The 15,866-nt window shown below is 36.0% G+C and overlaps 1 long non-coding RNA gene across 1 annotated transcript in view; it reads left to right on the forward strand.

The window, feature by feature from the left end:
* LOC140695633 (uncharacterized) overlaps positions 1–15,866 on the forward strand; it is a 66,472-nt gene that overhangs the window by 26,211 nt on the left and 24,395 nt on the right. The gene's annotated exons all lie outside the window — the stretch shown is intronic.

The following is a 15,866-nucleotide window of genomic DNA, read 5'->3' on the forward strand; positions in this document are numbered from 1 at the left end:
TTCTTTGAGAGACATGATTTAGGATGGAGACTTAGTCTTGTCTTGAGAATTTCAGGAATAAAGAGTCTTCAAACGCTTTGAGTAGTTCATTTAATTCTCCAGGAATCAAAAAGTTCTTCCCAACATCTAATCTCAGTCTCTTCTAGTTTGAGTGCAGCCTCCAAAGAAACAGAAAAATTGAGGAGGTATTTATTGCCATTTTGCCTCTCGGTACTTGTTACCAAGACGCTGACAGCAGTGGACTTCCTAATCCTCACCTTAACTTGGTTTGCACTCAGTTTTCTTTTTGTTTCTGACTTCTGACAATGGAAAGCATGAATGCTTCTTACTGCTTTTGTTTGTTTGCTTCAAATGGAGACAGTTTAGATAATGTATCAAGACACTTTGGTATGAATGATGAGGTCAGCCATTAGCAATTATACTCTTTCCTAAAACATGTCAAAATATTTGAGAGATGGTCATTCACAGATATCTGTGTGCATTTGAGCTTGGGGTTTGTAAAGGTTTACAAGCATTTATGTATGGTTTTATGTGTATTTTCAGAGGGTTTTTTTTTCTCTCGCGGAACTTTGAAAAATGAAGAGAATTAAGTTGTTTCTAAAAAGCCAAAGCAGCCTGCCATCTCTTTTTCTTTTCTGGGCTGCGGTCCAATTTGCACAGCAGTTGCAAAGAAAAAGCAAACGCATCACTAGATTCAGCGAGAAATATTGTAACAGTATGTAATCTCTGTCAAGATAAAATTGCTTTGTGATTTACATTACAATAAATCCTGACCTTTAAGTGCTGCAGACTAAGCTAATCTGTGAAGTACTTTATTCCAGCACTGAATCAGCGAGTGAGGCTCAACCAAATTGACTGCATTCTTCCCACTGTGGTGTGGGTAAAGAGCCTATATATATATATCGAAGCAGATTACAGAGCATTGTTCTATGTGTACTATAATAAGTAGAATAATTGAAATATTCAATCTGTTTCATCATTGTGAAATAATAGAATTATTTTAACCTCCCTTCTGTTTGCCTATTATGGGAATTACAAGTAGCTTCATTTAAATATCATTAGGGCCTGATTTAGACAGATGAGAACAGGGAAATTCAGAATTAAGGATAAAATACCACATGACATTTCAACCTTAATTCTTTTCCCATGCATGTTACTTATTTTCATTTTCTCTTTCTTTCTTTCTCTCTCTCTCTCTCTTCTTTTTTTTTTTTTTTTTGTAAAAGAGTTAAGATGTTACATTGAATTTCTCAATGCTAGCTTTGAATTTTTGGTTTTTTGTCTCCCCACGTTAAGTAATAGGCTTATCAATCACTGGAAAATGGAATTTTCTTAGAGATATTATGAATTAAAAAAAACTAGGATTTACCAAATTTTGGAGACTTTTAACCATAATTTTTTCAAATTTTTTTTTCTCCTTTCCTCTCTGGGCTTTCCTTTGGATTTCGATTATACACATATTAGACAACTTTATGTTGTTCCAGAGGTCAGTGACACTTTTTTTCCCCTCAGCTTTTCTTTTCGCTGTGCTTCATTTTGGATAGTCTCTATTCCATGTCTTCAAATCCACTTTTTTCCCCCTTGTAGTGCCTAGCCTGCTGTTAATCATACCCAGTATGTATATTATATATATATTTATATTGGTATATATTTATATTTATATTTATATTTATATTTATATTTATTTATTTATTTCAGGTCCCCAATGTTTCATCTCTGAAAGTTCCATTAAAAAAAAAATCCGTTTCTCATCGCCTTCATGTTAGCTAATTCTATCATCTCTGTCATATATGCCTCTTTTCCTATGTGGTGAATACTGAATGGATAATGAATATTGTGCTTTTTTCTGGGGGGGGCGGTGAATTTCTTGGTATTCCTTTAAATCCTTTTGAAAATAAGGCTTTTGTCCTGGCATGCAGTTAAATTCTTAAGAATCAGATTCCTTTGAGGCTAAGTTTTAAGTTTTGTTAGGCAGATCCAGAACAGCCTTTGCTGTAGGGCTAATCTGGCCCTGTGGCTAAGGCAGGGCCCTCTGAAGACTCTTCCTCATGCTTAGTGTATTACAGGTCTTCCCACTTTGGCTGGTGGGAACATGGACTCTTTCCATCCCTATAGGAGATGTGGGAATTGATATTGCTTTTTGTTTCTTCTTTATTTTCTTGCATGTACAGATTAGTGCTCAGCCAAAACTGAGCCAAACCCTCCGCAGAACTCTGGAAATCTCTCTGTGTGTACCTTCCTCCTCTCTAGCCTAGAAATTCTACCTGTCTTGGCCTTTTCTGAATGCCAACTTTTGTGTCTTCAACTCAGAAAGACCGCAGGGCTCATTTGGGGTTCTCTTCCCTCCCTGAAGACTGTTGACTGTCTTCAGGTAGCATGCTGGAGCCTTTCCCTCACAGAATTTCCCTTTTCTTAGGAACCTCACTTCTGTGTCGCCTACTGTTTGATGTCTGAAAACAATTCCTTCCTATGTATTTGTCTAGTTTTCTAACTGTTTTAGGTGGAAGGCTCCCTGTTAGTCTATTATGGCCAGAAGCAGTTGTCTCAAATAACTAGAGTTTAAAATATAGTTTAGGAGGAGTAGATATAGCTCAGTTGTAGCATGCATGCTTAGCATGCACAAGGTCCTGGATTCAATACCCAGTACTGCCATCAAAAAAAAAAAAAAGTAGTTTAAGATTTTTATCTAACTATTTGTTCAGCAGTTCTTGCTAGGATACATTTCTGGAGACAACAAAGTAAGAAGGTTATTAAAACAAATTTTGGATTTGTTACAATAAACTGTAACGGCTGTCAATGCTCATTGTCCACCCACAAAACCATGTAATGATGGGATGCCATAATCCCCTCAGCAATTTAAAATCAGATTTTATTTTTGCTTCTTTCAGAGTTAAACAGAAGAGAGTGTTTTGTGGAGTGCTAGAGGCCTCTTCCATTGTTTCTTATGGCAACTGTTGCTCTGTTCTATTTAAAATTTAAATTTAGTTAAGGGGAACAGTTTTTACTTTAGTTAGGCAAACTTTTGTTTTTGTGTATTTTTTATTTTAGATTTTTATAATAAATTTATAGGGTGCCTTGAGGGTGGCCCAGTTTGCATCGTAGGGGGCCACCTAAGAAACTCACCTGGGACAGACCACTCTGTTCTGCCTTGGAGCACTATTGCCTGGAACCAGAATTGTTCATGAGACACCCCACATTATAAATAGAGACATCCTCAGGGCACCATATCATTGTATACTGGAGGGTCTTCTCATGCATTTTGAGGGGGAAATAGCAGATTTGATATCCCCAAGATGACAGTGTACTTCTGATGCTAAAAGGATACTTGAACACTTGGCTGAAAAATTTATATTTTTAAAGGGCAATTTCATAGTTTCAAACAATCTCAAAATTAAAATATAGTGATTTCCTAGAATATGTGCTTTAGTGCCAAAAAAGAATATGAAACTAATAGTTTGAAGGAAAGAGTATATAAAAATATTATAGATTGGTATAGATAAGGGCACACAACACACATATACACGAATAGTCTTTCAAACTGCTATTTTTATTTTCCTGCTAATTTTTAAAAAGTGCCAACAATGGACTGTTATAACCTGATGATTTTGTAATATTCAAATTTTCTGTGACCTAATCTGCAGACTAGATTGTAAGAATAGCTCACCAGTCTTTTGTGATATCAATCAAATATTTACCTCTGAAACAGTGATTTTATTTTCATTAGGAAGAAACCTTGTTTCTTAGCCTGTAACACTTTCCAATGATTTGGGGTTTTTGCCATCCTCAGGTCTGTCAGACTCCTCTCCACCTCCGTATACATGACTGCTGACTGCACAGGTCATGTAACTGTTGATGTTTTGTCCCTATCTGCTTGATTTGGAGGTTTAACAGGATACCTATTTTGTTTTAGATGTTGGATTTTGGTTTTACTGTTAAAATTGTTTTCTGTTTTTATGACAGAATTTGGGGAGATTCAAAACTACCCTACTGCCACTCCATCTTCCCAGAATTTCCCCCTACCTTGAATTCGTAAAGCTTTTGTTTCTTCATCTGTTAGAAAAAAGAGAACAAAATGATACAATATTCTTTCCAATTCTAAGATCTGTGACTGTATAACATAACCCTAATTGGGCCCAAAATTTTGAAAGGAGTACGAGGTATAGCCTTACTCTCATATTTTTATGTCTAAGTTGCTGTATGCTATGATTATATTTTGTCCTCTGAGTCAAAACTCATCCTTATATCCATCCAGCTATCCATCCATCTTAATAACAAACAGTGAACCTCTGCTATGTACTAGTTTTGCTTCTCCAGGCACAGGTTTGCTGTGCTATTTGAAGCTGTAAATAGCCACAGTTTAAATGTCATTTCTGAGCTATATGATCACCTAAGCAGATCTGATTGTTACTTGAAGGTGAAATGTGAGTGTTATGGGTTTTTTTTGGCTGAGGGGGTGGGGTCAGGTGGGTAGGGATAAACTACTCCAGCTTTTTGACATAGAAGATTTCTTTCTTGCCATCACAATCTGGACCACTTAGCATAATCAAACCAGGGTTTGAAGTTTCTTCAGGATTTAGCAATCAGTTAAAGAAAGTCAGCTGATCCCAGTGGGTTAGTAACCAGACTCAATGAGCTTGGAAGAACTGGATAAATCTAGCCTGGTGGCAGGTCACTGGGGTATACCTGCAGGACTGTGATAATTTAGTGTTATCAAATAGCCCACGTAGGCAGTTACCAACTCTGTTCTGATAAGGGACAGTCCTGCCGAATAGTTGTCAGGAGAGACTCCAGCAAATGGAGGCAGAAGATACAATTAGGGAATGCACAAGGGTATCGTTTCCGGCTATGCTTCATTCCTCCAGAAAGATCGTGAGTTCAACAAATGTAGATTATTTACTTTTTACCATATTCCCTGAGTTCATAAAATTTATATAATAAACATTTATGGAATACCTTTCATGTACCAGCCATTTTGTTAGGTACTTTCTCTTTTTATGTTAGCATAATTTTTTCTTATTAAAGTCATACTTGCCCATGCTTAAGAAGTCAAACAATATTTCAAGACATTAAAGTTAGCTGGCCCTGGTTTTATTTCTGTCCTCTTCTAATTCCGTCTCTCCAGAGGCAACTAGTTTAAATTGTTTTAAACTATTCATTCTTATATTTGCTTTCGTATATGTAAATAACAGCTTTTATTGATATTTCTTGATTTGTCAGTTTTAAATATTATTTATTGACTTCCTGCTCTAGATTATGGTTTAGCTTTCTTATATCCCCATCCCTTCAACACAGATGTATTTCCCTTTCCTCAACTCTTCAGTAAAATTATATAATCATTTTTATTTAAGTCAATATTTGTTTACATTGTTATGATCATGTAAATATTATTTACAGATAGTGAAACATATGTTATACTATATTTCATTTTCTTTCAGGCATAGCATATTTCCTCTGAAATTTAAAAGAAAATTCTTTTTTTTTTTTGTTTCTTACTTTTCTATGTAAATGTAAATATCATTAACCCATTCCCAATTCTCTGACAGAACTGAAATCCTAACACTGTGTGTAAGGTATCCCTTCTAGAGGCCTCTTTTCTCCTGCTCTGATCTGCACTGGTTGCTCCTCAGGCCACATGGTTGTCAGCCTGAGAGTTCCACTCCTATGTCTGTTACACCTTTTTACTGTGCCTCATTTGACTCTAATGCTATTGCTGACTTTTTCATTCTTTTAGTCTCTTTAGTCTCTTCATGTTTCAGTTTTGGATTTTTTTTTTTCCAATGCAATAGTTTCCAATTTATTCATTCTTTCTTTCTTTTGCTTGTCAAAACTTTTGTTACACCCATCTACTGATTTGTTAAACTGTTATTTTCTTTTTCAGTTCTAGAATTTTTATTGAATTCTTTTTAATATAGACTTCAATTTTGATGAAATTATTCATCTTGCCATTTATTTTCTTGAATATATTATTATAGCTATTTTGAAATTCTCATTGATAACTCTAATACCTAGACACCTGTGGGTCTGCTTCTATTTTCTCTTTTTTTCCTGTTCGTTTTTAGTAATTTTTGTCTTCCTGGCATGAATGAGTTTTGACTTAATGCTAGACTTTGTAAATTAAAAATCACAGAAGCTCTGGATGACTTTATCTTTGTCTAGATATAGATATAGACATAGATATTTCCCCCTGGCAGGCAATTAGAGGAGGGATCACCTTGATGTATTTGTAGATAGTTATTTCTAGTCTCTTCTTCCTCTTATAGTTATTTCTGTTGTGGGATTCCAGCTAAGTCTGGAGGTCTTTACAAAGAACTCTTATCCTTGGCAGGCTTTGAACTCCAGTTTTTGTCTTCTTGACACTGGTCAATTGAAGACTCTGCTTTGATTTTAACTCCTAACTGCAGTTTTCTGGTTAGTTTCTTGGCTCTAATCTTGTACAACTTAATAATCTGCAAATACCTTGAGGATAGAAAATTTCAAGGAATGTCAGGTTTACCTCTCCCTTTAGGATACTGGATCCTCAAATTTTGGAAGCCTAGGTATCCCTGAACTTAAATTTGGGTCTCCCCAAACCATGGAGACTGACACAAACTCTAGGCCAACCCTTTTGGTTCAACTTTAGTGACCCACAATGAAAATCAACACTCTAAGGGGAAAGAGCATCAGTGAATATACGCCTCACCTCAGTGAGTTTCCCCTTTTTCTGTGATTTTGGCTCTTCAAGTCCTCACTGCCTTTGTTGTTTCCAATGCTTTTTTTTTTTTTTAAAAAGCCTTATTTTATCTAGCTTTTAGTTTGGAAACTTAAGACGTTCAGGATTTGACTTTTTTTCTTGTATTATTTCTATCACAATTTATTTCCTTCCATTTTTCTTTTTTTGTTTTTTTCTCCTGAAAACCCTGATATTTTGATACTGTGCTTCCTGGATGGATCCCTTAATTTTTAACTTCTTTCCCTCTTATTTCTCATTTCTATGTCTTTTCTCTTGGGCCAGTTGATTCAGAGAGGAATCTTCGATGTTATGTCTTGGGGTATGTGCTAAGAGTGGCTACTGCTACTCTGAGAACCAAGTAGGAGTTGAGGAGAAAGATTGTTCTAAACATGAACTTGCACTCAGTGCCCCTGGTTTCAACTTGGTACTTTGCCCTTGCCTTCAGCTGTAACTTCTGTCTCTGGTTCCAGAACTTCCCTGGTTCATCCTCTCCAGATAGTAAACTTCAGTCTTTGTCACAGATGGAGGAGAGAGTTTCGTGTATCATTTTGTCTTTAGTCCCACTCCACACATAGCTTCAGAGTCCTTGGTGCTGTGAGTCCTTGAGACTCTCCAGGCTCTGTAGCACAGTTAGATTTTAGACTTAGGTTTCAACTACCACTGAAATGTTAAGACATTTGCCTTTCACTCATTTGCTTTTCAACTTTTAAAATTACTTTGTCAAATTTTGTCTCCTACATTCTTGCTTTTGTGTTCTTGTAGATTTATACTTAAAAGTTTGTTTTTTCTTTTCTTGTTCTTTTTTTAATCTAGAGCTTTGGGGATGGACCAGAGAACAGGTGTGTTTAATCCAACATACTTAACAGGACATTTTAGATACTTTATATACATCACAACATATTTCCACAGCAGGTATTAATATATATAAAGAAAATGCTGAAGGAACATAGTAAATGACAAAGTTGGAATGAAATTCAGTCTGTCACCAAAGCTCTCATTTTAGAATAAAGTTTTTTTTTCTTTTTACTTTGAAATTTGAGCTTTACTCACAAGTCTGAAGAAATCCAATCCTTTTCAAAATCAAGTGATTTATGAAAGAAGAATTTTTTTGCAACATGCCTTCACCTTCTCTGTTTAGCATTAAGTTCTTATATTCTTATTACACCATAATGAATTATACATTTTCAAAATCAAATGTAATTTTACTAGTATCTTTCTCATTGTAGTTTTTATTTTGTGCTTGAAATTACTAAAACTGCTCTGAAGAAATTATTCTCTAATTAAGACTTTTCTCTAAGTTAAGATGATTCTCCCCAATAGACTATATCCATTTTCTTTCACAGAAATTAAAGTTTCTTGTTTAACCTTTGTGTTATGTTTTGCTTAAAGCCTGAAAATTTCTAGGAAGTTTCTTATTCTGTTTCCTTTTGGGCTACTCCAGAATTCCCTTTTGCTTCCTCCCAGCATATCTTTGACCCTGGAGACTCATGGTAAAAATTTCCCCATATATTCAACACACAATTAATGCTTTACTCTTTCTTACGGGTAACAAGTAAGATCTATGTGAAACAAATAAGATCTTTTTTCAGAAGACAGTTTTGTAATGAATGGAACATATAATGTCTGGCAAGATTCTGTAAGAAATCTCCATCTAAAAATTGTGCCAGTTTCACTTTAATATTTCTGCTAGGGAATGGAGAGGGCTCTGCCTATGGGACAATTTCATATAAGGAAATAGAATTATATGGGCTATCGTCACTTCCCAATATTTTTCTTTCTTGAGAGTCATAAAGGACCATTCCATTGATGCTGAAAAACTGGGTTTGAACTGCACAGACCTATGTATACTCAAATTTATTTCTATAGTAAATACTGCAGTACTATATGATTCACAGTTAGTCAACTCCCTGGATGCAGAATGACAGACACTGAAGAATTGTGTTTTGGAAGAACTGTGGGTATGGAGGACTGACTGTAAGTTATATGTGGATTTTTGACTTCTCTGAGGGTCGGTGCCCTTAACCCCTGTATTGCTCAAGGGTCAGCTGTGTTTCCCTCTTGAGGCTGTCACTTACTTTCAGGCAAAACCTCTTTGTCTGCTCTTCCTTTCCTATTTTCAAGAGGTAGGAGAGTTATATCTGCCAAACATTTGTAGGAAATATATCCAGATAATCAAAGAACTGAAACCAGTGTGGAAGCATGTGGTGTCGGATAACATTGTTTGAACTGAGACTAAACTGGGTCTCAAATTATTTTATTGGTCTCTAAATCTCTTGCCACTCTGAAACCTCCATGTTATTATCTGTTTTGAAATAATTTGATTTTAAAATTACTTTTCTTTTCATCTATTTAAAAAAATTTCTACTTCCTAGGAACTCTCTCTCACCTTATTAGATCAGAAACCTTCACTTGCTCTGTATCCCCTTTGAGTGATTTGTATGTTTGGTTTACTCTATTTTTCCTTCAAGTTTTCCTTTTTTTTTCCCCGTGGTGATCCTTGAACCATTCTGTGGTGTTCTGTGTCTCCCAACTAGATTGCAAGCTCTTGCAGTTAACAAAGGAATGCCGTGCTGGCATTATGTAAAAATATGCTCAATAAATGTTTTTCGCCTAAATACAGAAAATGTATGTTTGTATTTTAATTCTGTATGTTCTTTAGTGAAGAAACTGATGAAAGAGCTCGTTTCCATGGGGGATCCTGAATGGTTTACCATGAGCAAAGAAACAACAGGTGGCTCTGATACAGGAGTCTTTTTAAACTAGGGTAGTATATCTAAGATATTCTCCCTGATATCCTACTGGCATACACAGACCAGAGGAAGATAAAAATGAAATAATTATAAGGAAACAGTTTCAAAATAAAGTAGTGAAAGCCTAGCTGAGTAAGTGGTCTATTAGCAGACAGAGGAAGATTGAAGAATTTTTCAAAACAAGCAAGCAAAGGGAAATCTAGAAACCACAAAAGAATACATATCTAGATCTATTATAAATCATAGTGACCTCTTCTATAACAGGAGCAGTTTCCAACAGGCAACTCTGGGCAAGAATTTAAAAATTGGTGTTAAAGCTAAGCAGGGAAAAATAAAATTGTAAGCAAGAATAGCTTCAAAATGACTTTGTTTCAAAGCCTTTTAATGATAACAAAATAGTAGCAAAGAGGAATAAATCCCTGAAGGAAGAAAGGCACAGGTAAGGATTAAAATTACAAATGTTAGAAAAAGGGAATCACAAATGAATGATGCAATTTTCCCTGAAAATGTAGCAGAAAAAAAGATGTAAATCATTTTGAGGAATTGACTCTCCCTGATGTATAAAAATCACTTTTCTCTTTTAATATGTAAATTCTGCAGAAATGTAAGTTTTGGGTCAAACTTGGATCCTCTCTTTCCTGCCTCATGTGTGTCTTCCTCATGTCTTTTTGTTTGATCTGTTAGGAAGGAAGCTGGCATGACTCTGTGCTGACATGCGTGCGAGGCCTTGCTGATATTTTAGCCTAGACTGGAGGTTGAAGTATCAGAGACTACAGGGAACCTAGGAAAAACTGAGGACTAGCAGCTGGTAACTCAGGTGATTAGAACAGAAGATGGAGAGAGATGGCAGAAGCGGGTGGGTAACAGTACCTTCCACGTACCAGGGTCTTACAAATATTTGATGTAAGAATGAAAAAGATGAATACAGTTATAAACATTGGAAGAAACTGTCCCACACCAAAACAGATAATAGAAATAGCTACTATGCTTTCCACATGCTAAGTGTTCTAAATATTTTTGTACCTTATTTAACATGTAAAACATCTTTAGAAGCTACATATCATCCTCAATTCACTGATTAGGAAACCGAGCTCAGAGATGTGAAGTGTCTAGCCCAAGACCTCTCAGCCTGTAGCCACTGGAGTCAGGCCTGGAATTCAAGCCCATCTAACTGCTGAGCTGTCCAATGCTGTGATGATGCCTCTTCTCCCTGAACAAAATGAGTAAGGCAAGGACGTTCCGCCTGCTTCTTACAGGATGAACTGGGTTCCAACAGAACATGGTATAGTGTTTGCTGTTGTTGTTTAACACTCTGTGAAACCGCCTGTGGGACATCTTCATCTGCGTGTTCCTTAGGCCACAGTGAATGATTAAGGGGCCTAAAACTGATCTCATTGTCTTCCCTGAAAACCTCATCTCCTTTTCCTCTTCTTTGTTTTTTCCTTCATTATAGTTAATGGCACCATAATCTAGCCAGGAACCTGTAAATAATTCTGCTCTCACAGCCTTAACAGCCAGTTTTGTCACTAAATCCTGGTCTTTCACCTGTATGAGATCCTTGTGATCTGAACCTTCTTTCTATTCCATTGATGATGCCTTTGCCAGGCCCTCATTTTGCTCACTTGTGCTACTTCAAGAAGCTTTTGTTTTTTTTTTTTTCATTGCCTCCCACTATGGCCATCTCCAGCTTAACCCGCAGCTGGAGTCATTTGCCCCTGGTTGAAAACTGCTGCCCTAGGGGAAAAAGAAATCTCTTTTGCTCCCATGACTTTGTTTACCATCTGTCTGCTGATAAATCAAAACTTTGTACCTCTAGTCCAGGTTTCTCTTCTGAGCTTCCATACTAATATTTTCAACTCAGTAAACAATACCACCATCCACCCAGTGCCTCCAACATTCTCCAATACTCATCAGTTACAGGTTCTGGCAGTTCTACTTCCTGAATAGCTTTCTTTTCTGTTCAGTCTCCTCCATCCAAACTGCCACTTTCATGGTCCAGTCTTACACTTCTACAGTAGCCTGAGCCACTGAAGCAGCCATGATAATGCCCTAACTAGTGGCTCTGTATCCATGGTTTCCCACTTTTAATTCATTCTCCCTGCATATTATAGTTCATAAACTGTTACATATCCTTTTTTCTTTTACATTTTAACTTCTCTCAAGTCCAGATATGTCTTACAATTGATTTAGTATCTATAGTTTGATTGGCAGCGTTTTTTTTGTGTGTGTCATTTATAAAATGATGGTGTATTTTATACTCAGTGGCATCTTAGAGCTGATGAAATATAATAATAGGAAAAATTATCTTTCTGAATAAGCTACTGTTCTGCATAGAACCTTCAAGGATTCCCCACTGTCTTTAGAATAAAAGTCAAAATTCTCAACATGCCTGTGAGGCCCTGCATAGCTGGCCCTTGTTTACCTCTGTAGAATCATTTTGTGCTAATCTTCTAGTTAGCTGTCCTTCAGCCACATTTGTCCAACAAACATTTACTGGGTGACTATTATATGCTAGGCCTATGACGACATATCAGTGAACCAAAAAAAACAAACATGGCTGTTGCCTCATGGTGCTGACTGTGCATTCGTAGTTGCCTGGCCTATCTTGAATTTGCCATGTTATTTCTTGCCTCAGGACCTTTAAATACGCTAGTCCCTCTCTCAGGAAGGGCCTTCCTCTCCCCTCCTCCACTTTGCCCATCTGCCTAGCTAAAAGCCCTACCTACCTCCTACTCATTCTTTAGGGCTTATTTTACAGAGTACTCCCCGACAGACATCCTCTTCATTACCCCCAGGACTCCTGCACTTCTTTTCCTGGCATTTTCAGTACTTACTTGGGATCTGTCTTCCCCTCTGGACTGTCAGGTCTATGCAGGCAGGGTCTGTATCTGTCCAACTCATGGCTTTCTCCCCAGCCCTTAGTCCAGTGCCCAGATCATATTAGGGCCTCTTTAAATATTTATTGAATGAATAAGTAGCAGGATTGGAAACATGAATTCAATTTTGAATCACTGTGAAGTACTCTGAATTTGTTATCTCTTGAATATATTATTAAAACAAAACAACACAAAATGGAACCATCAACATATGGGGTTAAATGAGAAGTTTTAGGTTGACAGGTGAGGAGAAGAAAATGCATTATCAGTTTCAAAGCTGAGATGCACAAAAATTGGTATTAACTATTGTAAATATGTCCTTCCATAAAATAAGTGCTATAATACTCTAGCATCATTATTTTCATTACAAATCAATATACTGGCCAACATTTGTACAGCAGTTTTTGTGTCTTGATGGATTAGATCATATTCTTCCTCTGCTGGCTTTAAAGGCTTCCTTTTCTTTGGTCTACCCTTTGTATTGAAGATGAGCTGCCTTAGTGCATCATGGATTAGCTCAGCAGATTATACTTATGAACTAGTTGTAGATTCCATTCCAAGTGGGGAATTAGCCTAATACTCCAGACATAGTCTGCTGTTTTACAAATATGGGTGCAGTTATATTCCCAAGAAAGCAATTCAAAAAGAAGTTTACTAATGTCATTTTGTTTTTAAATGTAGCACATTTTCCTTAGAGTTCAAAGCAATCTTTAACTGCTTGTCTTTGTTTTGCTCTAAATACAAATCTTTCTTCCATTATATATACACTCTAGTTCATTACATAATTGTGTATTTCTTGTAATTGCCTCTACATTTATATTAGCATTATTTTCCTCTTGTTACCACAGAAAATTTTGAGAACTAGCCTACAAACAAACAAAAAAATCTTGCCTTTAAAATGCTCCACAACAGGTAGAGAAAGAGCCATGACTTTAGGTTTTCTAGTTACTAAATTTTAGCTTTCCTATTTTTAGTAACATCTCTCCAAATCCTTGGATGAAAGGGCTATAAAATGTGAAATATTATTACCACAACCTATAGCAACAAACTACCTCAACATAGGTATAATCAAAAGGAAAATTTTTGTAAGCACATTCATATTCAAAGATCTTGTGATATAAGCCAACCCCTGTAGGGGTATTATTTTCAAACATAACAGGTTGACATTATATAATTACACACTGCTGGATATTGAAATATCAAAGAAGGAAAAAGTGCTTATAGTAGTACTCACAGCACACTATTATGAGTATTCACATTTATCCACACATCTTTAGAGAATTATTTCTAGTTACATATACAGACTTTAGCAAAGATTTAGTGATTTATTTAATATCAATATTAGGTTTTGACATCAAAGTCTTAGCAAGCACAGGGAGGCATGGTCCTAAGACTCACTTCCACTCCACAAAGGGGCTCCAGGGTGAATGAACCTCTTCTCCATTGTTCTGCATTTAGTTTGTTAAATAGACATTTCATATATGTATGTAAATATTAAAAATCCCACTTAATTATTTTTATAATTTGTGCTCTCAATCTGCTTAACTTTTTCCTTTCTGTTGTTTCTTCTTTTGATATTTTTCTTTTCTGAGATGAATTCTTCTTTTTTTGGTCCCACTTTACCATCCACTTCTCCTTTGTGCATCTTCTGTAGAAATGATGGGGATTCGTCAGCATTTCTGATTCCTCGAATTCCTTTTCCACTATTCTCAGTGCTACCTTTCTCCCATTTAATCTCTGGATTGTAACCAGTTTTTGCCTTTCTCCCTTTCAAATGTCAGACTTCTAATCTTTCCATTCTCTTTGCTTAACTTGAACTTTTTAGTCTGTACAGTGCACTATGAGATGCACTTTCATAAGTATTTAGGCCCCAAATGCCATATTCTTGGAACTTCACGTAGTCTCTCTCTTAAGTTGATCAGCTTGATAACCTTACATCTCTTCTCCCTACTATGTTACATAGGTAGAATCTACTGGCTACTTTTGAATTTCTCTCCTTTCTAGACTTCTTTTCTGAAATGAGATGTATATAGTTATAGGTATATTATTTCATGTTTAATATTCTTGCAATTCTTTTCTAAAGTGACTTACCTATGGGAGAGGGTGACTGGGGAGGAGAGGAGAGACAGAGAGCTAGAGCATGAGACAGAGACACAAATACAGTCTATTCTGGGAGGAGCATTAAGGTGACATGTAAGAACGGTAACTATTTAAGAGTAAATACCAGTAAAGAAATGAACTAGTAGAACATATAATAGTCTAGGCAATGGTAGGTAGTCTAGGGAACTACTCCCTCCCTTATCAGCAAATGTCAGCCAACCATGCAATAACAGAATAAGTTTTCTCAATTAACAAGCCTGGATTTAAGTAGGTACATACTCAATAAAAGTGAACCAAGACTCTTCATAGTGGTTATAGGAGGCTCAAAAAGACCCTGGAGTTTACTAAGCTAGCCATGTCACTAATTTGGTCATCTCTCCTTAGCTCTCTTGCTCTTTCATTCTGTTGCCACAAGCCTAGGATCCAGATGCTAGGATCAAAATAAGTCTTTAACTACCAGGATTTTGGCCCATACCCCTAACCCATTCAGGGGCTGAGTTATAACCACAATAAACATTTATAGATAGGAACTATAACTTGCAAAAGAAATTCAGTTACTCTAGTTTGTTTGCTTGTTTTTTTAGTAAATTATACTTGGTGAACCCTTACTAGGGGCATCTTTACTGGCCTTAAAAAACTTCTGTAGGTGTCATATTGAGGTATGTGACTGAAGTCATTATCTTTCAACTGAAATAAAATTGTAAATCCTGTTATCATCAGAAAACTAGAAAGAGGTGAAAGTAGGCATCAAATAAAAACCAAATGCAAATACTCTGGAGATACAATGTGACTACTTTGCTTTATCTCCCATAAAATCTGCTCTTCACATCCTTTATGGCCACTTTGGGGTGTTGGTGTTCATGAATAAAAATATTACTTTAAAAAACAAAACAAATTTCTTTGCTCTAATTAGACAGAATGAAAGCCTTGTGTTACAATTTATATTATTAAAATTTTGACATTTTCTAATTGCATTAAACAAGTTCTATTTTTAACAAAGTCCTGTATTAGAAAAGTGCTTGATGAGATTCAAGTTCTAGTGAAGCTTGAATTTTTGTAACTATTTGATACCAGAAATTGTGGTGTAATAAAATAACTTTGGTAGTCCCTGGTTCCATTTTAAATAGTAATGGACCTCTAGAACTATATGCACCCAGAATAATACGACTAATGATTAAAATTTAAAAAGATAATAATTACTAAAAGCGTCATACATAATGGAAATTGTGATCTCTGGACAACAAAATCTTTTGGATAAAACAGTCAAGTAGGATTTACCTACATCAAAGCTACTTGAAAGGACTTTTTAATCTGGACCTTCATGAACACTACAAAGTTGTTGAGAATGACTGAACTATATAACTGTATTTAAGAACAGCAAATGAAAAAGGACATAGAATTCTGATCTCCATGTTCAGTTATTTCTCATTA

Source organism: Vicugna pacos, chromosome 3, assembly GCF_048564905.1.
Source record: "Vicugna pacos chromosome 3, VicPac4, whole genome shotgun sequence".
NCBI lineage: Eukaryota > Metazoa > Chordata > Mammalia > Artiodactyla > Camelidae > Vicugna > Vicugna pacos.